Source organism: Lissotriton helveticus, chromosome 4_1 (genome assembly GCF_964261635.1).
Source record: "Lissotriton helveticus chromosome 4_1, aLisHel1.1, whole genome shotgun sequence".
NCBI classification, from domain to species: Eukaryota; Metazoa; Chordata; class Amphibia; order Caudata; family Salamandridae; genus Lissotriton; species Lissotriton helveticus.
In genome coordinates, this window is record NC_136063.1 from 1,244,109,678 (window position 1) to 1,244,130,800 (window position 21,123).

Genomic DNA, 21,123 nt, shown 5'->3' on the forward strand with positions numbered 1-21,123 from the left:
TTGTGCTGCTTTACGCTGTTCGTGTAACTTTATTATTTCTTTACGGATTTTCTTGTACATACTTTCCATAGCACTGATGGTCCTGTGCTTACCCTCGGCTATATTATCACTCCACTTTGTCAGGGTTCTCATTTCGGCTTGATCTTTGGTCGGATAATCTTGTTCTCGTATTAGACAATTAATCAGAAACTTTAATAGCATGAGCTGGACTTCAGCTTTTCTTTGAGACATGACTTCGCCAATGCTTTCTGGATCATCCCCTGTACGGATGAAACGATATATTCTGTCTAGGTCTTCTTTCATATTCGGTAGGGTGACTAGATACTCGGCCACCCTTCTTACACGTAATGAATATAAAACCATATTATCCTCTCCTGGGACTGGATCATAGCCACATTCATTAAGGGCTTTTCTTATTTCTGCTACAGACTGATGTCTGGGCGTACGCTGTGACGCTTGCATATGTAATTCGGCTGTCGTTAAACGCTTATGTGGCGGCGGGGTTTGAGGAATACCTCCCCCTGCGGCCCCTAAACTAGAGTCGTCGACTGATCCTCTTCGTACTAGTGTGGCAGGAAATTGAAATGCGGGCTGAACTGGTATGGCGGGCTGGGCCGGGGGTACCGTAACAGGTACTGCAAGGGGTACCCCGGTGTCTGGAGAAACAGGGAATGCCTGATTTACAGGGACTGGTGGAGCGGGGACAGGATTTGCATATTCTGGGACTGTGTCGTCCAAATAGGACGAAATAAAAATATCAGCTGCGGTCTGTTTGTGACGTAGCTTGGTCGGAACTAATGGTGGCGGAAAGTTACTGGATGCCTCCGGGGTCGCTTTTGGCAGGCCCTCGGCAAGAAGAGGGTACATACCCTTAATGAGGGCATGCCTCTGTCTGTCTGACTGTTCGGCTTTAACTCGTTCACCTATCTCGATTAATTCCCTTTCTTGGGCTCGTTCCAAGGATTCTCTACTTAATTCTGACTTTCTGATTTCTTTTTCGGTTCTTTTATGAGCTTCTTTGCGCCATAACTCGATGGCATCTTTCTGTGACTGTCTGGCTTTCTTTTTCCATAATGCCTCTTCTACTCGCATGATGCACTCGGCATCCCATGTACCCGATACGGGCCATCTATACTTTTCTTCTAACTGTTTGGTATACTCTACCCATAAATCTAGATATAGTATGGCACTTATGCCATGCTTCTGATACATAAAATGACCTGGACTGTCCCTAGGCGGAACTGGAACTGCTTCTTCTAACAAACCCTTTCTAGTTTTTAACTGACGTAATCTCGAAAAGAGAGACATTGTAAACTTGAATCAGAACACAATACAATAGACGAGGAACAATAACAATTGGGAGAACAATTCAGGCATACCACGACATTGGAAATACATTGAACAACATCATAACATAACAGTTCGGACAGAATATTACCTGGAATACTGTGAACAGAAACACAAGAATTTCTCGAGAACGGAACAGACTAGAGTTACTGGATGCACTGCTGAAACAGTACGGAACATACCGGTCCCATAAAGGGACGCATCAAGACCCGTATCCACCTAGGTGAACACTTCGTTTGTGGGTCTGTGTACCACCAACCCACAGACCAGAGTCAATTTAGATTGACCCTGTCTAGATACTACCCCAGCGACGGTACTCACCGGGCAGCAAGAACGGAAGGCCTCGGATCGGACTGGACTGCTACGACGACGGACGGACGAACTTCGGACTTCTGTTACGGGTGGGCCTCCGGATACCTCGAACCTTGGACTCTCGGACTCTCGGCTTGGGCTCTGGTCGGGACTCGCCGCGTTCCTCCACCGTTTCGTCTGGATGCTGGACCGCCTCCTCCGTCTCCTCCGTGGGCCTGAGGGATACTTGAAGCAGAAATATCTGCCGGTGCGCAGAAGAGTTCCGTCACGACTGCAGAGGGTCAGGGGGTCGGCGTGGCTTCACCGACGCGTGGGGAAAGGGCAGGTCCCTATTCGGGCGCCATTATGTGGTAAATAAATAAATAATACCCTATTTTTGAATGAATAAATGAATAACAGATAGCTCAATAAATAAGAGTCAAGATTCGAGGTAGTAGGAGTTTGCAGGTTTATTACAGCATAAAGGACAGGAACAGGACCACCTGCACAGGAATAGGATGGCAGGGCCCGACAGCGCTGTCGGGGTCAGGATCGGGACAAAAGATGACTTTTTAATAACAGTACATGGGCATATATACATATCGCAAACACATAGCATTACATTGCAATAGGCGTAGCAGTGGGTGGAGTAAAGGGTGTGACGCGTAGTAGTCGCGAAAGATAAGGGTGAAAAGAGGTGTAACAGGGCGTATACACAGACATGTGATGCAAACGTAACAGAATATGTCATGAATGGGGCGGAAACCATGGAGGGGGCTACCTGAGGAGCCGGGACCTCTAACCTGATGGTGCGCGCAAACTAGCAATGACGTGTTACTAGGAGAAGCTGGGGGCTTCGAACTCTGTGCTAGGAGCAGAGACTGAAGTCTGGAGAGTCAGGGCGACATGTACCTAAACAGTATCTAGTATCTGATGTTTAGAGAACATGTTGATATAAACTAGAAGTCAGGAGGGGAAAGGCTAACAGACACTAAGACTGGACCATGCATTATTCTACATGTGGTGCGTGATGAAGAATATTAAATGACCATTAAATGCAGTATTTCTCTTACATGGAGACGTGAAGGCTAGACAATGACGGAAACTATTGATGCGATTCAGTAGCTTTAGGAATGCAGAGAAGGAGGACTGAACGGATAACTGGAATCATAACATACTCTTGGCAGACTCAGAGGCAGAGCCAGGCTGAGCCGGGCACTGCGAGGCAGGAAGTAAGTGAAGGGTCGAGGACACAGGTGGGGCTGTATCGCTCCTCAGCGAGGGCTTCAGGAGACAGGAGACAGGAGCTGAATCTAGTGTCCAGGCCCTTTTGAGGCCTAGAAACGGGGACTTTACAATGAAATAACGTGCACACTGAGAAACGTGGCAACGTAGCTTTACATGGGCCTGATATTCGTAGTATTCACGAGAACTGGAAACTGCCATACTAGAGGTGGACACAACTGTAATTGCGTCATTAATCGAACATAGGGAATGCATATGCATATTTAATCATGCACACATAACATATGATGGATGACACGTAGGGACACAGAACATGACAAAATTTACTTTTCCACAGATCAACCCCCATGGTCTCTAAAATGCTCCATACAGAGTCAATCAAAACCGGGAGGCCAGAAAGTCAAAAGTTAGGGGAAACACGTCAAAAGATGCCAAGTCTAACACTCAATCACTCATGCTCTTTTGTTCTCAGAGAAATATACAGAGAATACAAAGTGGGAAGTTTTCAATATATTTATTGAACCAACAATATTCTTGAATAAAATACATGTGGTGTGAGAATTAGTAGACAGAACCAGATGAAAGTGGTTACAAGCACCAAAAGAGTAAAACGGTGCTAAAACTGTACATATGCATGTATATATTACAAGATAGTAGTCAGGCATACTCCTACTATGGAAACCCTACTCTGTGCGTACTTTGAGTGTGTGAGTGGTATAAAGCCAAGCATCCCCCCACGGGACAATCCAACCCCATTACCTGGCACGTGAGAATGTGGGACCCAGTCTTGGTCTCAAACTGGACACCCCTCACAGACCACTGCATGGTGAAGTCTAGGCATGCAGGGCCCATCGGTGTCAGCTGAAGTGCCTCCTCTAGTAATCCTGTGAGATGCTGATTATTTATAATAAAAACCATCCTTGTGATGCATGTATAGATTAGCAATGTTATGGATATGTAGATAGCCCTGTCGCCCAGTGGATGAGGACAGAATGACAGTTATACATTCATGCGAAAAGGCCTTGTACTTGGTGCCCAAGCCATCGTGGTAATGTTATGTGGAACCAGATGTAAACAGAAGGAGTTTCAGAGAAGTTAACCCAACATTGTTGCACATGTGAACATGTAGAAAAGGTCACAGCAGAAATGTTATTGTAAAAAAGAGGACAATGTATGCAATGAGCAGATTCACTACATGGGCCTAACTTGAGCATTTAATACAACAAGACCCTCAGGGGCATGATTATAGGCCTACCGGAGCCTATGAGGCAGAAGTAGGATGTCCTCTTGCCCTGACTACTTTTTGCCTAAAGAGAGGTACCACAGAAAAGAGCAAGGTTCAACCCCTTTGAGCTCCTCTATGGTCACCCAGTCAATGGACATCTCAGTTTGCTGAAGAAGGGGTGGTTGCAAGCTCTTAAGAAACCCTTTGAGGATGTGGTTAACCGCATTCTCGTCCTTTCCAGCCATATACAGATTTTCTGGAAGAAGGCCTTCAGTACTGCTTACTTGTATTACATAGCTGTCTACAGTAGCAGCTGGGAGGACCAAGTGTTGCACTCCCTGCAAGTGCTTTAGACTCTACAAAAGGCAGGATTAGCTATCAAGGCCATTAAGTGTCAGATAGTGCAGGGGCCAGTGGGGTACTTGGAACAACTGGTGGGTGGGCCCCTCCAGGCCAAGAGGGAAACCATCGTGACCTGGGAACCCCTTCCCCCCAAATGCAGACAGAGATGAGGGCCTTCCTGGGCCTCACTGGATTCTACAGGAGTTTTGTCAAGGGGTATAGCACCATTTTTGCCCTCCTAAACTGACTTCGAAAGGAATTCAAGGATGTGGATCTGGACAGAGATCGGATCTGGACAGAGACCTGTCAGACTGCCTTGACTCTCTCAAACAGGCCATGTGTACAGCTCCTGTATTCAAGGTCCCTGACATTCCCAGAAGTTTATTCTGCAAACTGATGACTCAGAGCATGACAAAAGGGCAGTATTATCACAGTTGATTGAGGAGGGCATTAGACCAGCCTGTAGCCTTCATCAGTAGGAGGCTACTTCCCCGGGAACAAAGGTGGAGTGCTATCAAGAGTGAAGCTTTAGCTGTGGTTGGGGTACTGAAGAAGCTCAGATCATAATTGTTTGGTATTCACTTCCTGGTTTACATAGATCACCAGAGGCCCTCAGATGGTGGATGCAGATGAGGAGTGAGAATCCCAAATTGTTGAGGTAGTCTATATCCTTCCAGGGAATAGACTTTGCGGTGGAACAGCACTCTGAGTCAGATCATGCCAATGCTGACGGTCTCTTCAGATTTTTTCACCTTGATGATGTAAACTCCCAGGATAATGGGTAGTTCTCCCCACTTTCAGCTGGGGTGTGGCACATGTTACACCTGTCAACCTTAGAGTGTTGTTTCCCCAAACGTTTTGCCTTCACCCCCATTATTTTTCTTGAGCTTCTTTTGCTGGCCTCAGACAAAGGGCACTTTCCCACTGCTAATGAGTGGTAAAGTGCATGTGCTCACTTTTTAAAACATGTTAACATTGGCTTATACTTAATAGGCATATTTAATTCATTTGTAAGCGCCTAGTAAAATGGCATTATTTGTGCCCAGGGCCTGTAAATTAGATACTACTTGTGGGCTTGAAGCACTATAAAGATGTCTCAGGCGTCCCATTGCAGCCTGTGCACACAGTTTTAAATTGCCTTTTTCCATGACCAAACCTTACTTTATAATGCATGTAAGTCATCCCTATTTTAGACCCTAGCCAGCCCAGAGGGAAGGGAGCAAATTATTTAAAAAGTAGGACATTTATTTTTACGTTTTACATGTCTTGGTAGTGATAAACCCTTACATTTCTTTCTCACTACTGCAAGACATACCTCTATATTAGGATATCATTGGAGTTACCTCATCAAGGGCCAGATATACAATGTTTTTTAGCATGCCCAAATGGTTATAGATCCGTTTGCGCATACTAAAAACTTTAGGTCCGTGAACAAAACCTTTTTTGCGAGTCACTAAGCAATTAGTAAGGGGCGTTCCCTTCCTAATAGTGACTCATGAGCCATTTATGAATGTTTTGCGACTGCAATTATGGTCGCAAAACACTCGCAAATTACCCCTTCCCCTTTACAAATGCATGAGAAAATATTTTTTAAGGGCAGGCAGTGGTCCTAGGGATCACTGCCTGCCCTCAAAAAATTAAACAAAAATGTTTCATTTTTATTTTTTTAAATGCATCCCATTTTCCTTTAAGGTAAACAGGCTGCATTAAAAAAAAAGCTGGGGGCGATTTCAATTCTATTGTCTCTGTTTGCCTCGACGGAATGCCCCAGAGGACCCTGCAGCCCTACCACAGGGGTATCCATAGCTTTCTGGGAGCAATGGGACTTGTGGATGTCTGGAGGAGCCTTCACCCGGCCGAACTACAATACACCTACTTATCTGGGCCTCATCGCAGTATGTCCCGTATAGATTATGTGCTGACACTAGCACACCAACTCCACACCGTCTGAGACATACAACACCTGGCTAGGGAGATCTCCAATCATTCACCCATACAATGTCGCCTAGAGGTAGGTGAGCCCACAGTCGGCCGTGTTGTCCTGATTAACTCCTGGTACCTCACGGCTCCCCAAATGAGGGGCAAGGTCTTGAGTGAGTCGGACCTTTATTTTTATGAAAACGGCAGGTCGGTTGACTCGATGAATACGCTTTGGGAGGCCTATAAGGTCATTATACAGGGGGTGGTCTTAACAGCGTAGAGAGAAGGGCGCAGACATGACTCGCTTAGAGGAGAAAATCTTAGACTTAGAGAATGCAGTCCGGATACAGGACTCAGAGGAGATGCGTCAAAAACTGTGTGTCAAGGTCAAGAAGTTATCTGACCTAGATATGGAGGCTGCCAAGACACTCTATAGGGCCAAACTCAGCAGAAGCTATGATGTAGGCGATAAGGCTGGCAAATTACTGGCTTGGCTGGAATGCAGGGTAGGGCTCATCGTGTAGTGGTTGAGATAGAGTCAGACTCCCATTCCCACCTTACTGCACCCAGGGATATAGCAGCCGCATTTGGCAAATACTATCAGACACTTTACATGTCCCACACGCCGCATACAGAGGAAGACGCTTCCTTGCTTTTACGTGATATCTCGATGACGTCACTCACCGAGGAGGAATGTTCTGACCTCGTTCTCAACATCACGGTCGTGGAGGTTGAGAAAGCCATTCAGGACTTACATGGGCGAAAAGCATTGGGCTGTATCGGCCTGCTCATCGAGTTGTTCAAGCTCATAACGGGCAACACAGCACCCTATCTCACCGAAATGTACAGCGAAAGTAAAAAAGAGAACATCCTTCCTGAGGATGAACGACTCGCCAACATTGTTGTCATTCAAAAAGTGGGTAAGCAAGCCAACAAGTGTTCATCCTACAGGCCCATCTTGTTACTTACCTGCGAGGCAAAAATCTTAGCGTAGGTTCTTGCCACTGGCCTGCTCAGGGTACTCACCCGCTTGATCCATCCAGACCAATCGGGATTTATGCCTGCTAGGAATACCTCCCTCAACTTGCGCACTCTCCAGGGAGTGCTGTGCCGGGTAGACACAGTCAGAGAAGACGCTGTTGTGGTATCCCTGGATGCTGCTTCAGCATTCAACACCATTGAAGGGCCCTACATGTTCGCAGTCCTTATTAAACTGGATTTTGGCCTCAAATTTGTCAATTGGGTGCAGCTTCTACACAATCAGCCGCTTGCCCAAGTAGTTATCAACAATAGAAAGTCTCCCATTTTCGTTCTCAGCAGTGGCACCAGACAGGGGTGCCCCCTGTCCCTGCTTCTCTTAGCCTTGGCCCTTGAGCCTTTGGCAACATGGGTCCGCCAGGACCCTGTCATCAGGTGCCTTAAATGGATATCAGGGTAGGAGGACCACATTTCGCTATACGCGGATGATATCTTGCTCTATTTGGCCTCCCCCGCTGCGTCCCTCAATGTGGTCATGGACATATTTCATGTGTTTGGCAGGTTTGCGGGATATTCGATAAATTGGTCTAAATCTGTGCTCTATGTCCTTTACGGCAAGTGACCTTTGCTCCCTCGGGACTGCCAATTGGAAGAGGCAATCAATGGGTCTCTAAAGATCTATCCAGATTTTACAAGTGTATTCTCCTTCTGCCTCTAGAGCATCTAAAATCAGATGTCCAACACTGAAAATTGCTCCTTTTGGGGTGTGCGGCACTATTCAAAATGATGTCCCTTTCTAGATTCCTATATGCCATATAAAAAACTCCACTTCCTGTCGACACCTCGTATTTCAACGAAATCAACTGTATCGTTCGAGATTTGCTGTGGTAGGGAAAACCTCCTCGTATCGCAACACACAAACTCATGTTGGGGTGGTTTGATGGGGGCATTGGACTTCCGGATATTAGGAAGTACTTTTGGGCATCGCAGCTGGCAGCAATCAATCAACGTATGTATAGGCCGCTGGGTGACCTGGCCGTTCAGATCCATAGGTGGCTCCTCCCTGGGGCGGCTTCGGGGGCGCTCTATATGTACAGTCTTTGAGGCCTGCCCTGACTGGTCCGACTGAGCATGTGGTGCACATGTGTGGGAGGTGGCTACTAAGAGTTTGGGGTGGGAGGGGATATTCACACAGGCCAAACCACTCTGGCACAGCGAGAACTTAGGTACGTTTTATTTAAAAGCAGTCCCAGTCATGATGGTCTGCTGAGCCCAGCGGGTCACCATCCCTGGGAGGGCCAGCCATTCCCTATGGGGTCACTAAAATGCGATTGCCTCATTAATATTAATGAGCCTTGCATTTTGTGACCCCATTGGGAACAGCAATCAGTTTCTCTGACACTGTTGTACATAGTGGATTGCGATTCACAAATTGTAACTCGCAATCAAGCGCAAATTGCGAATCGCAATTTAGTAGGGCCGTTAATCTGGCCCTATATTTATTACGCTGTTTTTGCTAATAGGAACAGTTAACCAGTTCATTTTTGGTGTCTTTGCAATTGTAATAAAAATGAAAAATCCTAACTTATGGTGAAGCCAGATTTTAAATTACAGATTGAAAGTGCCATTTTTAGAAAGTTGAAAAAACAACAATTGATGGACAGAATGCAGAACAATGTCATAAGTTCACCCTTGTGCAGAGATCTGGGCCTAAATCCATTGTTTTTTTGCTCACCATGCCATTCCAGTTTTAACCCAGACATATGCAAATCAGTCTTGACCCTGAGCCCAATGGGAACAGTTCAGCCCGAACTGCCAGGCCAGGTCATCTCGGGACTGGAAACAAGCATCCTAGGACCGGTTTTGGGGTTTCACCACTCACCAGCCAGGATATCTCGACTCCAGTGGCATGGAGAGAAAAAGGCCCACGTGTGGGCATACCCGTCCCACTCGGGTGACAAATGCGAAAACAACATCGATGGACAGAATGCAGAACAATGTCAAAGCCTTCACCCCAGTACAGAGATCTGGGCCTAAATCCATTTTATTTTTGCTCACCATGCCATTCCACTTTGAACCCAACCATATGCAAATCAGTCTTTACCCTGTGCCTAATGCGAACAGTCCAGCCCGATCTGCCATGTTTTCCCTGGACTGGAAATAAGTGTCCTAGGCCCGGTTTCGGAGTTTCAACCCTCATCAGCCAGGATAGCTTGACTCCAGTGGCTAGGAGAGCAGGGGACCCACGTCTGGACATGCCCAGCCCACTTGGGGTGACAAAGGCAGAAACAGCAATTGACTGGTGGTGAACATTTGATTTGCTTTGCATTCCATCCTTAATCTGGATGTTTTCTGCTTTCTTACCCTACACGCGCCGGGTATTTTTGTTTGTGGTCCCCTTTTTCCATCTATCTCAATATTTTTTTTAACAAACTTTGGGTGTCTCAATGAAATCTGTAATATGAGCTCTTAAAGTAGATAAGCCAATTTCCTTAACTTTATCAGGTGTCAAATCCATTTTGGAATTTCGCCTCACATTTTTCATTTTGATGATGTCCACTTCTGAATCATTAGCCAGTTCCTCTAGGTCATCATGCGCCTCATTTGCACAACTGGCTGTTCTTTAATCATATTTTGAATCCCTTCAAATGCCTATGCTAATTTCTTTAGGAGTACCCTCACCTTTCACTGCTTCCACAGGTGCAACAATCTCTGTCTGAGGTTCAGAAGGCATTTGTCTACTCATACTGGGCACTGCCATCAACACCATCTCTGTTGCTATACTTAGTATCACCCCACTAGAAGTTTGTATCTCCCACACTATCTCTCCCAGCACATGTGTCCACTTCCTCAGTAACTGGAACAGCATCTGTCACTCCATCTATAAATGGTGGAGGTGTATGATTCAAACACTCACATGAATTTATCATCATCAGCAGATTCCTCCGCTTGTTCACTGTTCTTTTTCACTTTGTTTTAATCCTGCTCTTCTTTCTCTGTAACTATAGCAAAACATATTTTTACACATTCAGTCATTTCCTCTTTCCAACATTTCTACTGTCAATTCATTTGACTTTCAAGCCTTTGCCTAAATGATATCTTCACCTGATTTGCTGCTATCTTTCTCTCTTTCTGTGTGGCCATAAGATTCCACTTATTAAGCTCCTTAAACTGGTAAGTCTAGTGGTCAGTTTCATGTCATACAAGGTGTGTATCATGAAATTAAGGCCCTCATTTCTGGGATTTGGTGTATGGCAGCACAGTAAATCGGCTTAATGTGCTGCACTCTGCCAAATTGAAGGGGAAGTAATGCAATTCCTGCCTTTTACTGTTGTGCTAGTGCCATTTCAGCAGCCTAGAGCCAATGCAAGCAACTTTTCGACATGGTGCAAGGGTGCCTGTGTTGTGGGCAGAATTGTTTTCATGAAGGAAGGGGCATCTTCCTGCATAAAAACTATCCTAAGATTCGCTTATAAAAAGAGGAAGAAACTAGGAGAAATAAAGGTAATTTTCATTATTATGTGTCACCTAAGAAGGTGTAAGGATTTTGCGCTTACCCAGGTTTACATGCTCTCAGAAATCTGGGGAAATATTAAAATCCATGGGTGTTGTGTGACAAAACACACTGCATGGCCCATGGAACACCTCCCAAGCACAGAGATTTGCCTTACTACATATCTATGAGGCCATTCAAAGCCATGCATAGTGGATTTGCTTGGCCTCAGAGGTATGACTTTCCGACTTGTGCTGCCGGAGCATCACAAAAAGTTGCATAGGGGGCTCGTGAATATGCCCCCTAGTTTCTTAATATTAAAGTGCCCTCTAATGGAAATTGAAAAATTCATTGAGTGAGGTATTTTTATTACAATGTATAAGCCTAGTACACATATAGTACCCAATATTTGTTATAATTTCACAGGCTGGCGTTCTTTCTGCAGGGAATGTCTGCCCTCCCTATGTACTAGAGTAACCTTAAACATCACTAATAAACAGACCATTCTTCTTTCGACTCAAAACAAACCAGTAATCAACCTAAATTCACACCAACAACCTAGTAGGCAATGACTAATTGCAGGGTGGCTCTGTCACAGGTCAACCAATCACAGCGTGGCTTCTCAGCAACCCACCAGAGTACTCCTTTATGTTGACATCTCACCAATCAGACAGGTAATGTTTGCTCTCCCTAGGCCCAACCCAGGTGCAAGAGTAACCTTAGACTTCACTAATAAACATTCAATTTCTCTCTCTTCTCAAAACAAACTAGAAATCAATATAAATTCACAGCAAACATACTAGTAGACTATGACTGATTGCAGGGTGGCTCTGTCAAAGGTCAACCTATCACTGCGTGGCTTCTCAGCAACCCACCTGTCGCAGCACTGCTTTCTGATGCCATTTCACCAATCCAAGCACAGCTCCCTGGCTGAACTACTAATCAAAGCACAACTTCTCTGTCAACAAGAAAACCGCTACAATATCACTTTAAATTCAAATAACCAAATAAACCCATGTCTGGTTAGCCTAGAAAGGAAGAAAAAGTCAATAAATCAAGTAAATCATCTCAATCTCAAACCATAGAACTTCAGAAATTAAACCAAAATTCAAAGTCACGACAAAAACCAGGAAACATTTCCCAAGTACTACGTTTATACTAGATAGATTTCCATCCTGTGGTAATTCACCCCATTGAGTGTGCTTGCGCAGTGCACAAAAGCAAAGCAACCTACGTGAACCAGATATTCAAACTAGGAAGAGAAATGTGTTCATTCATAATCCCTATCAATGTGAAAGGTGCGCCTAGCTCCACATGCCAAAATTAGAGACAACTACTTTCAATGTATCTCGAGATCTTGGATTTCGACAAATATGATAAACTAACCAACCCTTTAAAAAGGTAAAAGCTCAAATGTGTTTACAAATATGAATAAAACTTGAACACAACTGTGATTGTTCTGCCATTTCAATCCACAATCATCATTGCATACCCAAACAACTCACAACAGAAACAGTAATCCGTCTCACAAACTCATAATTCAATGCACATTTACTAAGTAATTTTGCCCTATTCATACTTCGACTCCAGATCGTTGAGGAATGCTTGTCACTTCTTAAGGAGTCACTGAAGCACCAGTCTTTTGGCACAGTCTCCAAAACTTATTTCTCCATGGGCCCAGTTAATATAGACTCTAAAATTAAAGAAAAAGATTGAACCTATTTTAGGAATACCTAAAAATAAGGAGGTGCTCTTCCACAACCATCCTCTGCAGATACATTTGTAGGAGTTCAAAGCCCAATAATTTTCTGAACCCCAATGTTTTATTCACCCAAACTTTACCTCTGGTAATTTGGCTCCAGCACCCTTGATCTATCAGTGAGCAACATCTTCCTGAACAACATTAGTCCAACAAAATAGAAGAGTAATTCAAATTAATGACTGAGACCACTCAAGAACTGAGTTCTAGATTAATAAATAGTTAAAGAGTTATATTACAAAAAGTATCAGAAGTAGCAATGCAAAATACATCAGAGCATGCCTTGAAGGCTCAGAGTACAAATTCAGAAGTTAGTTTGTTTTTTATGCAGAGTTTTATATAGCGCGAACTAGACCCGAACCGAATCAGGTATCAGAGCGCTTACATAGCACCAGTTACGTTACATGAGGACACGCATTCATTTTAGGCACGGGGAGATTAACAGCCTGATTCATCAACGGGCCGTTTTGCGAGCCCCTAATAGCGATTCATAGCGAATCGCTATTAAGGACTTGCAAAACGGTATTCATGTAGGAATTGCTAAATAAATAGCGATTCCTACATATTCCTTATTTGCGAGTAGCAAATTGCTAATCGCAAATAAAGAATAACTCCCCATTCATTCCTATGGGCCAAAAGGCCCATAGGAATGAATGGGGAGTATTCCTTATTTGCGATTAGCAATTAGCTACTCGCAAATAAGATAGCGATTTAAAGGGTGCCAGGGGTGTCCAAAGGACACCCTGTAGCACCCCTTAAATGCAAATTGAAACAGGTGTTGCGCACACACATGTCCAAAGGACATGTGTGTGTGCAACATGCAACTTAGAAAAATGCTTTTAAAAGCATTTTTCTAAGTTTTTGCTATTTACCGAGAGGTCTGACCTCTCGGTAAATAGCGGCCCAAAATTGCGAATTAGCAATTTAAAAATGGTTGCTGAATTGCATTTAAGGAATCTCAAATAGAGATTCCTTAAATGTAATTTCTCGCAATTTAGCGAATTAGCAATTACCGATTTTTGCATTTGGGATGATGAATCCCAAATGCAAAAATTGCGCTTGCAAAGGGCCAGATTCTCAGAATCTGGCCCTTTGCGAGCGCAATTCGGCTTGATGAATCAGGCTGTTACAGCCTGATTCATGTACGGGCCGTTTTGCGTGGCCCTAATAGCGAATCATAGCGACTCGCTATTGAGGACACGCAAAACGGTATTCATGTAGGAATTGCTAAATAAATAGCGATTCCTACATGTTCTCTATTTGCGAGTAGAAAATTGCTACTCGCAAAAAAAGGAATAACTCCCCATTCATTCCTATGGGCCAAAAGGCCCATAGGAATGAATGGGGAGTATCCCTTATTTGCGAGTAGCAATTTACTACTCGCAAATAAGATAGCGATTTTAAGGGTGCCAGGGGTGACCAAAGGACACCCTGTAGCACCCCTAAAATGCACATTTGAACAGGTGTTGCGCACACACATGTCCAAAGGACATGTGTGTGTGCAACATGCAACTTAGAAAAATGCTTTTAAAAGCATTTTTCTAAGTTTTTGCTATTTAACGAGAGGTCTGACCTCTCGGTAAATAGCGGCCCAAATTTGCAAAATCGCAATTTTTGACAGTGTCATGAATAGCATTTAAGGAATCTCTAATAGAGATTCCTTAAATGCTAATTCTCGCATATTAGCTAATTCTTCATTAGCGATTTTTGCATTTGGGATTGTGAATCCCAAATGCCAAAATTGCACTCGCAAAAGGCAAGATTCTGAGAATCTTGCCCTTTGCGAGTGCAATTTAGCTTCATGAATCAGGCTGTAAGTGATTTGCCCAGAATCACAGGAGGTTTTTGGCGTCTTTACCGAGACTCGAACCCAGATCCCCAGGTCCGAGGTCGAGCGCCCTAGTCGTAAGGACTCTAAACGCCAGGCTCATAAACAACTTCAATAGCATTTCTAACAGGGAAAAGAAGTTTCTATTCAATCAGACAGAGTTTTGTGAGGAAATTAAAAGTCTCCAGATTTAATTAAAAATAAAATGGTAGTAGCCGCCAACAATATACATACAGGGGTTTTTATTCACATTTTATACATCAAGATGAGCAGAAGAAACAGATTCAGCAATGCATGACTATCAACAGCACATTTTTGACAAATCAGAAAATGGATCGTTATATTAAAGTACATAACAGTAGCTCATTTCTAAGAATAATAAAAAATCTTCCATTACCTTCAACAGTAATTCAGACATGCAAAAATTCAATACAAAACTTCTTCAAATAAAGACTAATACACTAATATGCTAGCAGGCTAGCAACAAAAATTCCTGTGGAATTGCCCTTCAAAAAGTTTAATCAAGAACATGATTGAAAATTTTATGCACAATACATGCTCTGTAAAAGAAATATTCAGTAACGTCATATTGTACTGTGGTCTTCAGAAGCTGAGGAAAGAGAAGACTTGGAGGCAGACACTGAATGGGAGGGGTTATGAGCAGGAGAAGGATGAAAAAAGACCTAGAAAGTGTATTCATTTTTATAAAATGGTGTCTTTACGAAAATATGGCATAACTAAACTATATAATTAATTACACTTTTAACCATTTCTAATTAAACATTTCAAGTGCAACATCATGTATTTATCAGTTATGACTATACTTATTATACAAATTAATAATAATCACACAATATTTCTTATTCAATAATTTAACATGTAAAAATATGTTAACAAGGCCCCCCAGCGATAATGCTGAGTCCCAGATGTTATCGGGGTCTACATTTTGATAATTCATTGGCACAGTCAGTGCATAATCTCTATACCTATGCAATACTCTGGAATTGTAGGATCCCTGTATCCACTAAAACGTAGAATACCACTTTAACTTTTATTGAATATTTCCAATCAACATCATAAATTAATCCCCATCCTCCAGATCTATTAGGCCTAAGGCTACCTAAACTAAAACAGCAAGAAACCCTGTGGGTTTGGGGCTCCCACCTAAATTTTGACTCACCCATAGTGTAAGTACTCAGACCAACATTTTTCTACCTTCTGCAATTGAAGCAAGCTGTGCTTCCCATAGAGCAAACTCACTATAAATTGTTGTAAGTTCCAACAAACTTGACTATGCCAAACTCGCTTTGAAGTGCTACCTCAGAGAAAGTTCAGACAGCTCCAACCAGTCAAGAATGTGAAAACCAAGATAAACTATTAGAATAATAAGTTTGGTTGCATTATAACAGGATAGGCGGTCCTAAATTGGCTTCCTGTAGCCAAATACATAATGTTTATGCCATCTTGGTTGGTGGTTAGATGCTTGAAAGTCAGCACCTCTTCATTCCTGGTGGAGAAGATCACTTGCTAACACCCAGTAGAGATTCTGAGGTCTAACACTCAGCTGCTTTTAAATGTCTCACAAAAACGAAGTTGAGTTAGAAAGGGGGTCAGACATTTCTTTGTCATGAAACCAAACATATGCAGTTCTATACCTGAAGTAATAAATGTCGAGCTCAATTTATTTACCAATGAATCAATGACATTTGGAAATAGTATTTTTTCAGAAAGATAAACAGCACTAGTTTATGACTACAGGTGCCTTCTGGAGTCTGTTTTCCCGAATTCTTGCTTGCATTTTTAAGTTCACAATATTCAGCAAACTGGGGCAGCAGCTGCTACACTCATAGGGGGACCTTTCTGTTTTTGAAACAAGAAAAATATAGCTGGAGCCTGGACAGACAGAGACTCTACTGCTGTGCTAAATGTAGTATGTAACAAAGGGCCAGATGTAGGTAATTCAGAAATACTGAGTCCTTAATAGTGATTTTTACCGATTCGCTATTAAGAACTCTGTATTTCAGATGTACATAATGTTGGTAATAAGCGGTACAAATTAGCGATTCGGAAAGAATCGGTAAAAATAAATACTGATTACCCATTACCGAATCATTATCACTGATTCCTTAATACCGATTCAGTAATTTAAAAAATCGGTAATTGTCGCATCAGCCAATCCTGAGCATCCTCATTACCTCCCAACCAGGAAGTGGCCACACCCATGCAGCTGCACAGGAGTGAGACAGGGAGCACAGCAAACAAGCCAGGAGCAACTCTACAACCCATTTGCTGACAACACTGAGCAAATATGGACTACTAGGAGAGGGAGAAGGAAGCAGCTGAAAGAAAGAGGAAGCATAAATTCAGTGAGAGGGAGCTGGAAGGATGCCACAAAGGACCACAACAAACTTTTTGGGAAACAGTCTCTGCAAGTGCCTGAATCCCAGAAAAGGCAGATTTGGCTGGTCATACAAGAAAAAATCAATGCCATTGGAGTGACCAGTGCTCCATTGAGGAACTAAAAACACGCTGGTATGACCTGAGGAGGCATGCTAAGGAGAGGCTGGCAGAGAGAAAGAAGCAAGCCAACCTTACAGGTGGAGGGAGAAACACAGCACCTGCACCAACTGCCCTGGATCTCCTGGTCGAGTCCACCCTCCAGCCGGAGAGTGTGAGTGGGGATGCAGACAGCTCAGCCAGAGCTAGCAACACACAAGGTAAGATGCATGCACTGCATTCTGTGCCCCCCACTCACTAACCCCAATCCCCAATGAGGCATTGTGAATCCCACTCCAGTACATGTTTTCCTAAAAACCAGCAATGCATTATGGGAGATGTAGTCAGAAGTAACACATGTCAGAACAGTCAGTCCACTGAACCCAAAGGCATGTGACCCACATCAGCAATTAGCAAGCAGAGGACAGTCAGTTTCATAGGCAGGCATTCCATTTATTATTACGCAAATGCTGCCAGATAAGTGAGCAAATGTACATTCTATCTTCACAAGCGAGCCATCGCGCAGGGCTGCAGAGGGGAGCAATGGAAAGGCACTCAGGATAGAGAGGACACAAGAGGAGGAGGTCCTGTCACCTGCAGGGCACACCACCCCACCACCACCACCATCACCACCATCACCATCACCACCACCATTACCATCACCACCGCCGCCATCAACGCCACCAGCACCGAGAGCCAGGAGGCATGCAGTGGCCAGCCTCCAGCAGATGGAGGTTTCTGAGGGGGACAGCATAGGGGGACAACAGTCCATGGTGGCTGGGGATGCCAACGTTGCTGGCTCACAGTCCCCCAAAGTGCGTGCCCACACACGTGCCAGACAACGCAGGGCAAGGGCAGCCAGTCCAGCTTCACAGGGCGAGGATGAGAGTGTGTTTGCCTGTCTTGAGGGGAACATGATCAAGGTGCAGTGCCTGCAAGGCAAAGCCATAAGGTCAGTCCAGCGACAGATGGTACAGATGAATGGGCACATGCTGCAAATAGAGAAGGGCATCTGTTACATGAACAATACTGTGGTTGAGGACATGAGGGACATGTCCAAGGCAGTGAGGCTGCTGTGCAGCAAATTGGATGAGGACCGTTTGGCAAGGCGCAGGGAGAGGCAGAAACTTGACAACTATACCCAGGCGGTGAACCGCCTCTCCACTGCCACCTCTCTGCTCTGCAGGCGCTCGGTGGCCATGCAGGAGGAGATGGCCCACTGCAGCAGTGATGTGGCAAGGGGGTTGGTCACAGTGACTAGTGCACTAGAAGTGCTGCAGACCAACCAGGTAGCCACTACAGGTGATGGGGGATAGTGAAGAGGCTACTAGCCGCAGAAGCATCACGCCACCTTTCACAGAGTCCAGGAGGTGCCGCGAACAGCACCACTCTGCTACAGGACAGGCTGGCAGTAAGGAAAGTGTGCCCAAGGAACGCAGCGGTGCACGTGGGCGCAGGAAGTAATGCCAGCCATCACATGGTTTACTGAAATGGGTGGTGTAACCCATTTTGGTTTTTGAAACTGCATTTAAATTAGGACTGGCATGTAACGCCCTTCATGTTGTGGTGGTGTGCTATGCTAATTAAACACCGTCACTCACTTACAGTAACTGACTGTGTCTCCTCACTTACTCAGAAATAGTTGAGTGTTATCTCTGCCCGTCTGTGTCTCCCATCTGGTGCTGCTGCCACACCTGCTGCGCAGTGCTCTGTCTGTGGAAAGTCCTCACTCTCGTCCTCAGAGTCAGTTAGTTCCACTGCTATTCCTTTCTTTGTGGCAAGGTTATGCAGCATGGCACATGTTGCTATTATTTTGCAGCAGATGATGGGGTGATACGGACGTGCACCTCCACTTTTGTGGAAGCAACGGAACCTGCTTTTTAGAAGTCCAAAGGTGCGCTCCACAACATTGCAAGTGTTGTTATGTGCCACATTGTATCTTCTCCCACTTGGGGTGGAAGGGTTGAGGTATGGAGTTAGGATAAATACCCGCACGCCATATGCGCTGTCACCTAAATGGGAGAGGAAGTGCCATTAATAAGATTCACCAACACATTCCTCCAAGGTATACATCAGGGTGTGTCACATTGATTTACCTAGCAGGTATCCTTCTCCAAATTCACCCCCAGCCAGACGTGTGTAGATCCCACTGTTCCTGATAATTTAGGAGTCATGGGTACTCCCTTGAAATTTGGCCACGATGTCAGTGATGATGTTGTCCGCATCATATATCACCAGTACGTTGATGGAATACGTAGATTTGTGGTTCTGGTATATGTCTTCTGTTGCTGCAGGTGGGCAGATTGGTATGTGGGTCCCAGCAATGCACCCTATTACATGTGGGAACTGTGCCTTTTGGTAGAAATCCAGCTTTGTCTTCTGCAGTTCTACCTGTGTGCAGGGGAAGAGTATGGAGTGATGCATTCTCTGCATCATGGCATCCAAGAAGGAGTTGAAGAATTGGGACAGGCAACTCTGTGACACACCACCTGCCACAGCTATCACCCCCTGGTAACTTCCTGATGCAAGTAGGTGCAGGCTACAGAGCACCTGAACATGTGTTGGTATGGCGTGCACCCTTGGTGTCTGATGCTCCTACAGGAATGGTTGCAGGTCCCGTATCATGTCAAGGATGGTTTGGGGTGTAGCCTGTACCTCTCATGTATCTCAGCCTCAGTCATTTGGAACAGTGTAACACGCAGTCTGTACATGCGCTCCTCCCATCTCCATATCCTCAGTCCTGCTGCTCGCATTCGTAGCCACCTTGCTATTACGTAGAGGGCCACCATTGTGTTCACACTGTTGCATTTTGGGGCTATTTATATGCAGTGCACCTGATTATCACCTGCTTAGATCAGTGCGAGAATATAGTAGTTTCAACAAATAGCTGAACAAATGGATGACCTGTTGCGTTTGTGATAACCACTTAGTAGTGATAAACACTTTCCCGGATTAGCCATAACATAGGTTTGCTCATATCACTATCTTGACCTTAGTGGCATTTGATACATCAGCCTTTTAAAAGAGGATACTCGTACCTCCAGGTATTAATGACCCGTTCTCAGGTTGTCTTACATTGATTTTAAAATTAACATTTAAAGCAAAGCAGATCCCCTTGCTCCATATGTATGCTTAGGATGGTGTGACCAGGGTCAAATTATACTCTTGACCCGACTGAACCTTAAAGAGGGGTTGAATAGATAAAGAAGCAAGGAACAGCCCTCTATTCTGTTCCATGAACACCGGGGTCATTCACTCTCTCGACATAATGATCATGTGAAGTCAGTGTTCACTGACCTGTCCTGGTTACTCTATTTTTTGTACTTTCTCTCACTAGAGCGGTGCTCTGTTTACCTGCACCGCAGACAGGTGAGGCGGAGCGTTTTTCTCCTATCAAATAGTTAAGAGGGATGTTTGACCCACAAAGGATCTTTTGTTGTACATTTGATTGACACTAGTGGTGTTATGAATACTATTTGACACCCATTGTTGGCTGTACTTGACACTTTATTTGCCTGACGCCAATATTTGTCTATTTATTTGTTTCTTTTTGTCTCTCTATGTATCTGACTCAACTACTCTCTTACCTTGGACAACTGCCAGCAGCTAGGAGGAGTATCACACCTAGGATGTCCAGGTGATATTTTTACCCCTTTAATTGTTGTTTAATTGTTTAATTGTCCTATTTAGACGGGACCATATTAAGTGTCCGAAGGGTGGGCTGGTTGGGTCCTCTCACAAAAAGCATCGCGGGCGATTTGGTACTTGTGAAGTTTAAACATAAATATGTCGTACCATACCTCCAATCCCGGCAGCCACAAATAGGGGATGGTCCCATATCAGTTTGGTCTCTAAGTGACTTTTACCCCAGAACACTATATGTCCCATCATAATGTCGGATAATATGGAGTAATTTCCTGATGGCAATAAGAGGTCTCGTATTGTGTGGCCAGTCTTCGCCAGTTTTTTAATTTGTGCATGCGGCATACGGTACCTTGATTTTGCATTTTGATTGTCTTTGTATATTGATTAGCTGATTCATTTTATTTAATTTAATTTATCTTTAAGCTCATTTTACCTTTTTATGAAGTGAAATGTATTAATGTGTTGATGTATTTTTCTGTATTGGTGTCGCTTTTATGATTTTCTTTCTTTGAAATCGAATAAAGCTAATCGAATCGAAAGTTAGTAATTACTGG

At 44.1% G+C, this 21,123-nt stretch overlaps 1 long non-coding RNA gene across 1 annotated transcript in view; it reads left to right on the forward strand.

The window, feature by feature from the left end:
• The window catches only part of LOC144827480 (uncharacterized), a 67,938-nt gene that overhangs the window by 40,422 nt on the left and 6,393 nt on the right, over positions 1-21,123 (forward strand). Inside the window, exon 2 of the long non-coding RNA XR_013610206.1 lies at positions 20,531-20,561. This is a non-coding gene — a long non-coding RNA (uncharacterized LOC144827480). The remainder of the gene's footprint in view (positions 1-20,530; positions 20,562-21,123) is intronic.